The following is a 12,259-nucleotide window of genomic DNA, read 5'->3' as shown; positions in this document are numbered from 1 at the left end:
TAGTATCCATCCATCTCCATTGTTTACCTGAGGTGCCTTTTAGTTGTGCCTATTAAAATATGGAGAACAAAAATGTTGAGGTTCCAAAATTAGGGAAAGATCAAGATCCACTTCCACCTCGTGCTTAAGCTGCTGCCACTAGTCATGGCCGAGACGATGAAATGCCAGCAACGTCGTCTGCCAAGGCCGATGCCCAATGTCATAGTACAGAGCATGTCAAATCCAAAACACCAAATATCAGTAAAAAAAGGACTCCAAAACCTAAAATAAAATTGTCGGAGGAGAAGCGTAAACTTGCCAATATGCCATTTACCACACGGAGTGGCAAGGAACGGCTGAGGCCCTGGCCTATGTTCATGGCTAGTGGTTCAGCTTCACATGAGGATGGAAGCACTCAGCCTCTCGCTAGAAAACTGAAAAGACTCAAGCTGGCAAAAGCACCGCAAAGAACTGTGCGTTCTTCGAAATCCCAAATCCACAAGGAGAGTCCAATTGTGTCGGTTGCGATGCCTGACCTTCCCAACACTGGACGTGAAGAGCATGCGCCTTCCACCATTTGCACGCCCCCTGCAAGTGCTGGAAGGAGCACCCGCAGTCCAGTTCCTGATAGTCAGATTGAAGATGTCAGTGTTGAAGTACACCAGGATGAGGAGGATATGGGTGTTGCTGGCGCTGGGGAGGAAATTGACCAGGAGGATTCTGATGGTGAGGTGGTTTGTTTAAGTCAGGCACCCGGGAAGACACCTGTTGTCCGTGGGAGGAATATGGCCGTTGACATGCCTGGTGAAAATACCAAAAAAATCAGCTCTTCAGTGTGGAGGTATTTCAACAGAAAAGCGGACAACAGGTGTCAAGCCGTGTGTTGCCTTTGTCAAGCTGTAATAAGTAGGGGTAAGGACGTTAACCACCTCGGAACATCCTCCCTTATACGTCACCTGCAGCGCATTCATAATAAGTCAGTGACAAGTTCAAAAACTTTGGGTGACAGCGGAAGCAGTCCACTGACCAGTAAATCCCTTCCTCTTGTAACCAAGCTCACGCAAACCACCCCACCAACTCCCTCAGTGTCAATTTCCTCCTTCCCCAGGAATGCCAATAGTCCTGCAGGCCATGTCACTGGCAATTCTGACGATTCCTCTCCTGCCTGGGATTCCTCCGATGCATCCTTGCGTGTAACGCCTACTGCTGCTGGCGCTGCTGTTGTTGCTGCTTGGAGTCGATGGTCATCCCAGAGGGGAAGTCGGAAGACCACTTGTACTACTTCCAGTAAGCAATTGACTGTCCAACAGTCCTTTGCGAGGAAGATGAAATATCACAGCAGTCATCCTGCTGCAAAGCGGATAACTGAGGCCTTGACAACTATGTTGGTGTTAGACGTGCGTCCGGTATCCGCCGTTAGTTCACAGGGAACTACACAATTTCTTGAGGTAGTGTGCCCCCGTTACCAAATACCATCTAGGTTCCACTTCTCTAGGCAGGCGATACCGAAAATGTACACAGACCTCAGAAAAAGACTCACCAGTGTCCTAAAAAATGCAGCTGTACCCAATGTCCACTTAACCACGGACATGTGGACAAGTGGAGCAGGGCAGGGTCAGGACTATATGACTGTGACAGCCCACTGGGTAGATGTATGGACTCCCGCCGCAAGAACAGCAGCGGCGGCACCAGTAGCAGCATCTCGCAAACGCCAACTCTTTCCTAGGCAGGCTGCGCTTTGTATCACCGCTTTCCAGAATACGCACACAGCTGAAAACCTCTTACGGCAACTGAGGAAGATCATCGCGGAATGGCTTACCCCAATTGGACTCTCCTGTGGATTTGTGGCATCGGACAACGCCAGCAATATTGTGTGTGCATTAAATATGGGCAAATTCCAGCACGTCCCATGTTTTGCACATACCTTGAATTTGGTGGTGCAGAATTTTTTAAAAAACGACAGGGGCGTGCAAGAGATGCTGTCGGTGGCCAGAAGAATTGCGGGACACTTTCGGCGTACAGGCACCACGTACAGAAGACTGGAGCACCACCAAAAACTACTGAACCTGCCCTGCCATCATCTGAAGCAAGAAGTGGTAACGAGGTGGAATTCAACCCTCTATATGCTTCAGAGGTTGGAGGAGCAGCAAAAGGCCATTCAAGCCTATACAATTGAGCACGATATAGGAGGTGGAATGCACCTGTCTCAAGCGCAGTGGAGAATGATTTCAACGTTGTGCAAGGTTCTGATGCCCTTTGAACTTGCCACACGTGAAGTCAGTTCAGACACTGCCAGCCTGAGTCAGGTCATTCCCCTCATCAGGCTTTTGCAGAAGAAGCTGGAGACATTGGAAGAGGAGCTAACACGGAGCGATTCCGCTAGGCATGTGGGACTTGTGGATGGAGCCCTTAATTCGCTTAACAAGGATTCACGGGTGGTCAATCTGTTGAAATCAGAGCACTACATTTTGGCCACCGTGCTCGATCCTAGATTTAAAGCCTACCTTGGATCTCTCTTTCCGGCAGACACAAGTCTGCTGGGGTTGAAAGACCTGCTGGTGAGAAAATTGTCAAGTCAAGCGGAACGCGACCTGTCAACATCTCCTCCTTCACATTCTCCCGCAACTGGGGGTGCGAGGAAAAGGCTCAGAATTCCGAGCCCACCCGCTGGCGGTGATGCAGGGCAGTCTGGAGCGACTGCTGATGCTGACATCTGGTCCGGACTGAAGGACCTGACAACGATTACGGACATGTCGTCTACTGTCACTGCATATGATTCTCTCACCATTGAAAGAATGGTGGAGGATTATATGAGTGACCGCATCCAAGTAGGCACGTCACACAGTCCGTACTTATACTGGCAGGAAAAAGAGGCAATTTGGAGGCCCTTGCACAAACTGGCTTTATTCTACCTAAGTTGCCCTCCCACAAGTGTGTACTCCGAAAGAGTGTTTAGTGCCGCCGCTCACCTTGTCAGCAATCGGCGTACGAGGTTACATCCAGAAAATGTGGAGAAGATGATGTTCATTAAAATGAATTATAATCAATTCCTCCGTGGAGACATTGACCAGCAGCAATTGCCTCCACAAAGTACACAGGGAGCTGAGATGGTGGATTCCAGTGGGGACGAATTGATAATCTGTGAGGAGGGGGATGTACACGGTGATATATCGGAGGATGATGATGAGGTGGACATCTTGCCTCTGTAGAGCCAGTTTGTGCAAGGAGAGATTAATTGCTTCTTTTTTGGTTGGGGTCCAAACCAACCCGTCATTTCAGTCACAGTCGTGTGGCAGACCCTGTCACTAAAATGATGGGTTGGTTAAAGTGTGCATGTCCTGTTTATACAACATAAGGGTGGGTGGGAGGGCCCAAGGACAATTCCATCTTGCACCTCTTTTTTCTTTAATTTTTCTTTGCGTCATGTGCTGTTTGGGGAGGGTTTTTTGGAAGGGCCATCCTGCGTGACACTGCAGTGCCACTCCTAGATGGGCCCGGTGTTTGTGTCGGCCACTAGGGTCGCTTATCTTACTCACACAGCTACCTCATTGCGCCTCTTTTTTTCTTTGCGTCATGTGCTGTTTGGGGAGGGTTTTTTGGAAGGGACATCCTGCGTGACACTGCAGTGACACTCCTAGATGGGCCCGGTGTTTGTGTCGGCCACTAGGGTCGCTTATCTTACTCACACAGCTACCTCATTGCGCCTCTTTTTTTCTTTGCGTCATGTGCTGTTTGGGGAGGGTTTTTTGGAAGGGACATCCTGCGTGACACTGCAGTGCCACTCCTAGATGGGCCCGGTGTTTGTGTCGGCCATTAGGGTCGCTTATCTTACTCACACAGCTACCTCATTGCGCCTCTTTTTTTCTTTGCGTCATGTGCTGTTTGGGGAGGGTTTTTTGGAAGGGCCATCCTGCGTGACACTGCAGTGACACTCCTAGATGGGCCCGGTGTTTGTGTCGGCCACTAGGGTCGCTTATCTTACTCACACAGCTACCTCATTGCGCCTCTTTTTTTCTTTGCATCATGTGCTGTTTGGGGAGGGTTTTTTGGAAGGGACATCCTGCGTGACACTGCAGTGACACTCCTAGATGGGCCCGGTGTTTGTGTCGGCCACTAGGGTCGCTTATCTTACTCACACAGCTACCTCATTGCGCCTCTTTTCTTCTTTGCGTCATGTGCTGTTTGGGGAGGGTTTTTTGGAAGGGACATCCTGCGTGACACTGCAGTGACACTCCTAGATGGGCCCGGTGTTTGTGTCGGCCACTAGGGTCGCTTATCTTACTCACACAGCTACCTCATTGCGCCTCTTTTTTTCTTTGCGTCATGTGCTGTTTGGGGAGGGTTTTTTGGAAGGGACATCCTGCGTGACACTGCAGTGACACTCCTAGATGGGCCCGGTGTTTGTGTCGGCCACTAGGGTCGCTTATCTTACTCACACAGCTACCTCATTGCGCCTCTTTTTTTCTTTGCGTCATGTGCTGTTTGGGGAGGGTTTTTTGGAAGGGACATCCTGCGTGACACTGCAGTGACACTCCTAGATGGGCCCGGTGTTTGTGTCGGCCACTAGGGTCGCTTATCTTACTCACACAGCTACCTCATTGCGCCTCTTTTTTTCTTTGCGTCATGTGCTGTTTGGGGAGGGTTTTTTGGAAGGGACATCCTGCGTGACACTGCATTGACACTCCTAGATGGGCCCTGTGTTTGTGTCGGCCACTAGGGTCGCTTATCTTACTCACACAGCTACTTCATTGCGCCTCTTTTTTTCTTTGCGTCATGTGCTGTTTGGGGAGGGTTTTTTGGAAGGGACATCCTGCGTGACACTGCAGTGACACTCCTAGATGGGCCCGGTGTTTGTGTCAGCCACTAGGGTCGCTTATCTTACTCACACAGCTACCTCATTGCGCCTCTTTTTTTCTTTGCGTCATGTGCTGTTTGGGGAGGGTTTTTTGGAAGGGACATCCTGCGTGACACTGCAGTGACACTCCTAGATGGGCCCGGTGTTTGTGTCGGCCACTAGGGTCGCTTAGCTTAGTCATCCAGCGACCTAGGTGCAAATTTTAGGACTAAAAATAATTTTGTGAGGTGTGAGGTATTCAGAATAGACTGAAAATGAGTGTAAATTATGGTTTTTGAGGTTAATAATACTTTGGGATCAAAATGACCCCCAAATTCTATGATTTAAGCTGTTTTTTAGTGTTTTTTGAAAAAAACACCCGAATCCAAAACACACCCGAATCCGACAAAAAAAATTCGGTGAGGTTTTGCCAAAACGCGGTCGAACCCAAAACACGGCCGCGGAACCGAACCCAAAACCAAAACACAAAACCCGAAAAATTTCCGGCGCTCATCTCTAAAATATACTGGAGCTAAGGACAATTTACAATGCTCTAAGCTTAGCCAGACCTCTGCTTCAAGGTCAGCCGGTATTGATCCAGTGGGACAACATCACGGCAGTCGCCCACGTAAACAGACAGGGCGGCACAAGAAGCAGGAGGGCAATGGCAGAAACTGCAAGGATTCTTCGCTGGGCGGAAAATCATGTGATAGCACTGTCAGCAGTGTTCATTCCGGGAGTGGAAAACTGGGAAGCAAACTTCCTCAGCAGGCACGACCTCCACCCGGGAAAGTGGGGACTTCATCGGGAAGTCTTCCACATGATTGTGAACCGTTGGGAAAGACCAAAGGTGGACATGATGGCGTCCCGCCTGAACAAAAAACTGGACAGGTATTGCGCCAGGTCAAGAGACCCTCAGGCAATAGCTGTGGACGTTCTGGTAACACCGTGGGTGTACCAGTCGGTGTATGTGTTCCCTCCTCTGCTTCTCATACCCAAGGTACTGAGAATTATAAGATGTAGAGGAGTAAGAACTATACTCGTGGCTCCGGATTGGCCAAGAAGGACTTGGTACCCGGAACTTCAAGAAATGCTCACAGAGGACTCATGGCCTCTGCCGCTAAGAAGGGACTTGCTTCAGCAAGTACCATGTCTGGTGCCTCCAGTGGCACTGTGGGATCTCAACGTAGTTCTGGGATTCCTCAAATCACATTGGTTTAAACCGCTCAAATCTGTGGATTTTAAATATCTCACATGGAAAGTGACCATGCTGTTGGCCCTGGCCTTGGCCAGACGAGTGTCAGAATTGGCGGCTTTGTCTCACAAAAGCCCATATCTGATTGTCCATTCGGACAGGGCAGAGCTGCGGACTCGTCCCCAGTTTCTCCCTAAGGTGGTGTCAGCGTTTCACCTGAACCAGCTTATTGTGGTACCTGCGGCTACTAGGGACTTGGAGGACTCCAAGTTGCTAGATGTTGTCAGGGCCCTGAAAATATAGGTTTCCAGGACGGCTGGAGTCAGGAAAACTGACTTGCTGTTATCCTGTATGCACCCAACAAACTGGGTGCTCTTGCTTCTAAGCAGACGATTGCTAGTTGGATGTGTAGTACAATTCAGCTTGCACATTCTGTGGCAGGCCTGCCACAGCCAAAATATGTAAATGCCCATTCCACAAGGAAGGTGGGCTCATCTTGGGCGGCTGCCCGAGGGGTCTCGGCTTTACAACTTTGCCGAGCTGCTACTTGGTCAGGGGCAAACACGTTGAAAAATTCTACAAATTTGATACCCTGGCTGAGGAGGACCTGGAGTTCTCTCATTCGGTGCTGCAGAGTCATCCGCACTCTCCCGCCCGTTTGGGAGCTTTGGTATAATCCCCATGGTCCTGACGGAGTCCCCAGCATCCACTTAGGACGTCAGAGAAAATAAGAATTTACTTACCGATAATTCTATTTCTCGTAGTCCGTAGTGGATGCTGGGCGCCCATCCCAAGTGCGGATTGTCTGCAATACTTACATAGTTATTGTTACAAAAATCGGGTTATTATTGTTGTGAGCCATCTTTTCAGAGGCTCCGCTGTTATCATGCTGTTAACTGGGTTCAGATCACAGGTTGTACAGTGTGATTGCTGTGGCTGGTATGAGTCTTACCCGGGATTCAAAATCCTTCCTTATTGTGTACGCTCGTCCGGGCACAGTATCCTAACTGAGGCTTGGAGGAGGGTCATAGGGGGAGGAGCCAGTGCACACCACCTGATCCTAAAGCTTTTACTTTTGTGCCCTGTCTCCTGCGGAGCCGCTATTCCCCATGGTCCTGACGGAGTCCCCAGCATCCACTACGGACTACGAGAAATAGAATTATCGGTAAGTAAATTCTTATTTTTCCGTATTTTGGAATAATTGCATACCATAATGAGATATCATGGCGATGGGACCTAAGTCTAAGCACAGAATGCATTTATGTTTCATATACACCTTATACACACAGCCTGAAGGTCATTTTAGCCAATATTTTTAATAACTTTGTGTATTAAACAAAGTTTGTGTACATTAAGCCATCAGAAAACAAAGGTTTCACTATCTCACTCAAAAAAGTCTGTATTTCGGAATATTCCGTATTTCTGAATATTTGGATATGGGATACTCAACCTGTATATATATATATGTGTGTGTACTATTTATGTATATGTATACTATGTATACAGTGTATATGTTTATGTATACTATGTATGTGTATACTATGTATTGTTATGTATACTATGTATATGTAAGTTGCGATCAGCATTTCAGTTGCGATGTCATGTCACATCTCAACATGCCTTGCCACAGTTTTGCTATTAGAGCAAGCTGTAATTGTAGCACGGCATACTGGGATGTTCAGTTCCATAGCATCTGGAGTCTTGGACATTGCCTACGCCTGCTGTATATGTATGTATGTATACTGAGTCTGTGCACATATACAGATGGAGCCGCGCTCATCTGAGGCGGCTCCATCGCAGGCCTGCACTCCCGGCATGACTAGGTGATCTGTCCGCCTAGCCCCGCCGGAGTGCACAGAGACACTCTCCCATTCTAGTGAATGGAGCGCGTCTCCATCACGGAAGCGCGCTCACCCTGGATGGAGACGCTCTTCCATTCTGGTGAATGGGGTGAGTCTCCGTCATGGATGCGCGGACGGAGACGCTCTAGCGATAGGCACGCCTAGGCACAGACAGAGCCACGATTAGCGTGGCTCCATGTGTACTGTAAGTATGTATATGCACACTATGTATAGGTATGTTTACTATGTTTATGTGCTGGTCACGCCCTTTCAGAAGGCCCTTGTCATTGCATTCCCCTGTGAGCCCTTTAGGACTCAGTCCGACACTGCCTCCTGTGACCGCGAAGGTCTCTCTGGGTGTTTGGTCCACCCTGAAGGTGGACAGTCTCCCCCTGGGTCCTGCAGTTGCCTGTGCCAGTGTTGCTCTTGATCCCCCGTGGTGCCGTGTCGCTGCACGATTCTCCTGCAAGCCGCAGCCTTCTTGGATCCTGAGCTCTGCTCCAGAGCGATTCCGTGTGCTGTGCCGGGTATCTTTGCTCCGCTGAGCTGCTGGCTTGAGGGATATCCTCTACCGCCTGGCGGCTCCTGATTGTGGGTTCCTCTATGGTGACTGCTGCTGTCCCATGGCTGCGCTTGAATTGGGGTTCTGTTCTGCTGACCTGCTCCTGCCTGCTGGTCGCTTCTCTGCTGCTGGGGTCTTCTGTCTGTTTCCATTTTGAATGCCGTATAATGTGGGTATTTCAGACCTGATCGCTAGGGTGCGTTTTTTGCATCCCTGCGATCAGGTAGTAGCCGCCTACAGGGGGAGGGGAAAATTGCTGTGCAGGAGAGCTGCACAAACAGAAGTTTGTGCAGTCTCTGCACAGCCCAGGACTTACTCTTCCAGTGCGATGATCGGGGCCGTTGCTGACGTCAGAAACACTCCCTACAAACGCCTGGTCCCTCCTGGGTTTTTCCGGCCACTCCCTGAAAACGGTCAGTTGCCACCCACACACGGCCTCTTTTCTTGCACATCCCGTCACTGCCCGCTGATCCCCGTCGCTGCGGACCGACGGCCTGCGCATTGCGGTGCATACGCATGTGCAGTTCAGACCTGATCGCAAGGTGTACGAAAACGCAGCCTAGCGATCAGGTCTGAATTAGGCCCAATGTGTCTGTGGGGCCCTGGTGACTGCTGTTCCGCTTTCTTTATCATCCACTAGGGGTCACTGGAGTACTCTTGGGATATGGACGGGCTTCCGTAGGAACAGCACTGAATATTTAAATTTAGAACACTCCACCCCTCCATATCCCCGAATACCTCTCAGTGTTTTTTCTGTGCTCGAAGTAGTAACAGCTATGTGACTCAGGTCACGTTTACTATTGAAGAATTTTCTTTTTCTTTTTTATTTTTACTATTTTACACATCCCTTTCCCCCTTCCAAAAGGCAGGGTCAGGGATAGTGCAGCTGCTGATAGCAGCAGGGGCGTGTCGGGCCTCTCTGAAAGAGCTCCCTCACAGCCACACACACACACACACAGGCTGGCCGGCGCTTACTAAGAAGCCCCGTTGGAGCCTCTTCACAGACGTTTCTACATAACAGGTATGTGAGGGGAGAGAACGGGGCGGTCAGCTTCCGCTGCCGCCCCGAGGTGTGGGGAAGGAAGGTGTCTGCCGCCCGCCGCAGTTGCTCCGGCCGCCGGGTAACATAGCGCCGCTTCCGCCCGCCGCTTGAGCTGCTCCCGCTCCCGCGTCTCTGAAGTCGGGTCCGGCCGCCGCTTCTCCGCTGCTCCGGCGCGTCTTACAGGGGGAAGAAGGATACCCGTGTCTCTCAACGGGTCCGCCCGCCGCTTCTCCTGCACTTCCGCCCGCCGCTTGACCGCTGCTGCCCGGGTCTCATAGCGCTAACACGCGCTCCCAGGTCCCGGGGTGCCCGCTACCCGCACTGCACGCTATGGAGCAGATGTGAGGGGGGGGGGGGAGAAAGAACAGCAGCAACAGGCTGTTGGTAGTATAGCATATAACTATATAATGTTTATACTGCCAGGGAGGAGGTTTTATCATGATTACACAGGCTGTTTATAATATCAGCATGAAACTGCACTGTGATTATATGTATAAGCATGGGGGCCATTTTAACCATGCTTCCTGTGTATTCCTCTGTGATTCCAGAACGTTCCTGTCCTACATCTCTACTCCACCGGAGGCGCAGGGGTGTTAGTGGGAATTTGGGATCACATTTCATAGTACTGGCCACGTGTACTGCACTTGGCCAGATATATATACAGAGACACCTTACTGCTATTTTACTGAGTCGTGCAGGTGTCTGTTTTTTGTGTATTGTATTGTCTGTCGCCATAATGAGTAAGGCACCAGCAAAAACTAAAAAGCATAATTGCAAAGTCTGTAACAGTGTATTACCGGATGGATCTACCACATGTACAGTATGTTTTGTGAATTCGGTTCAGAATACCATTTCTGCTCCTGTTTTACAACCAATGTCCTCACCGGACCCTCCGTGGGGTATGTTAGTAAATGTACTGGATAGGTTACAATCAGAATTGACCTCCGCTCGTCAGGAGCGGGAAACGGTAAGATCTGAATCTAGGGTGGCACCGCCAGAACTACCGGAGGCGTCTCAGCCTTGCGTAAGGTCCAAATCCATTTTGGGTAAACGGGATAAATTTCATATGTCTTATGATTTTCCAGTGTCTGCTATGTTGCATTCTGACGATTCCATGCCAGACCTCACGGAACAAGATGAGGGTGAGGAGGGCGAAGTGCAGTCAGATGGCGAGGATTTTAACAGTTCCGGCATTGATGATCTCATCAGAGCGGTACGTCAGTCTCTGAAGTTTACAGAAACTGAGGAGCCTCTTACAAATAATCAGGTCGTTTTTACTAAACGGAAAAAAACACCAATAAGTTTTCCTGTGTCGGAATCTCTTAATCAGATGTTAGTAGAAACATAAACGGTTTGCTATACCTCGCAGATTTAAGTCTAGTTACCCGTTTCCAGACTCGGTAACATGTACATGGGAGAATCCACCAATAGTTGATTCTTCAGTGTCAAAGCTTACCAAGAAATTAACCATACCAGTGCCAGCAGCTACTACGCTTAAAGACCCTTCAGATCGCAAGATAGAAACTATGCTAAAATCCATGTATGTAGCAGCAGGTGTGATGCTGAGACCTGGATTGGTTGGCATTTGGGTCACTAAGGCGCTCATAATATGGCTTACAGAACTCAAATCTGATTTACATGACGAAAACCTGATAATTCTTGTAAATCAAATGATTGAGGCTGTAGAGTATCTCTGTACAGCGTCTACTGACGTCTGTCAGTTCACTTCTCGTATTTCATCGTCGCTAGTTACGGCACGAAGAGCACTCTGGCTACGTGCTTATCATGCGGAGGCAGAAGTCAAACGAGGTATAGAGGCGTTGCCTTACGATGGCAAGAAGTTGTTTGGTCTTGAATTGGACGCATGGATTGCTGAGGCTACGGGAGGTAAGTCTGTTTTCTTACCATTGCCTCCACCGGTATCAAGAAGAAGGTACGCTGGACCTTCGTTCAAATCCTTTAGACCTCAGCCCTTTCGAGGACGTGGCAGAGGAACAGCCACGCCTGCTAGACGTGGTCGCGGACGTGGTTTCCATCAAACCAACACAACTCGCCAAGACGCTAAGGTTACCGACAAGCCAGTGGCATGACGGGCTACCAGCCCATCTCGGTTCTCCGATTGTGGGAGCACGCCTTCAGACGTTCCATTTGGCGTGGTTCCACACATCCGCGGATGGGTGGATCCGCAATTTAGTGTTAAAAGGTTACAAAATAGAGTTCGACTGTCTTCCGCCTCTGCGGTTTTTCAAGACAGGATTGCCTCTGTCGGACGACAAGAGGACGGTTCTGCAAATCGCCATCCAGTCCCTACTGGATTCAGCAGTTTTGATTCCGGTCCCTGTACACCAACAGGGTCAGGGTTATTATTCAAGTCTGTTTGTAGTACCGAAGCCGGATGGCTCAGTCAGACCAATATTGAACTTAAAGGGTCTCAATCAGTACGTAACTTACTACAGATTCAAAATGGAGTCTCTGCGTTCGGTGATTGCGGGTTTAGAGCCAAAGGAATTTATGATTGCGCTAGATCTCAAGGATGCGTACTTACACATTCCAATTTGGCAGCCTCATCAGAAATTCTTACGGTTTGCAATACGCCAGAACCATTACCAGTTTCAGGCTCTACCGTTTGGCCTGTCATCAGCGCCTCGGGTATTCACCAAAGTGATGTCTGTGATGATAGCTCACCTCAGATCCCTGGGAGTGACAATAGTACCGTATTTAGACGATCTGCTCATCAAAGCTCCGTCTCAACAGATACTTCTCCAACATGCGCTGCTAACATACGATGTACTGGTTCACCACGGTT

Source organism: Pseudophryne corroboree, chromosome 6 (genome assembly GCF_028390025.1).
Source record: "Pseudophryne corroboree isolate aPseCor3 chromosome 6, aPseCor3.hap2, whole genome shotgun sequence".
Taxonomy (NCBI): Eukaryota; Metazoa; Chordata; class Amphibia; order Anura; family Myobatrachidae; genus Pseudophryne; species Pseudophryne corroboree.
This window is presented reverse-complemented; position numbering follows the sequence as displayed.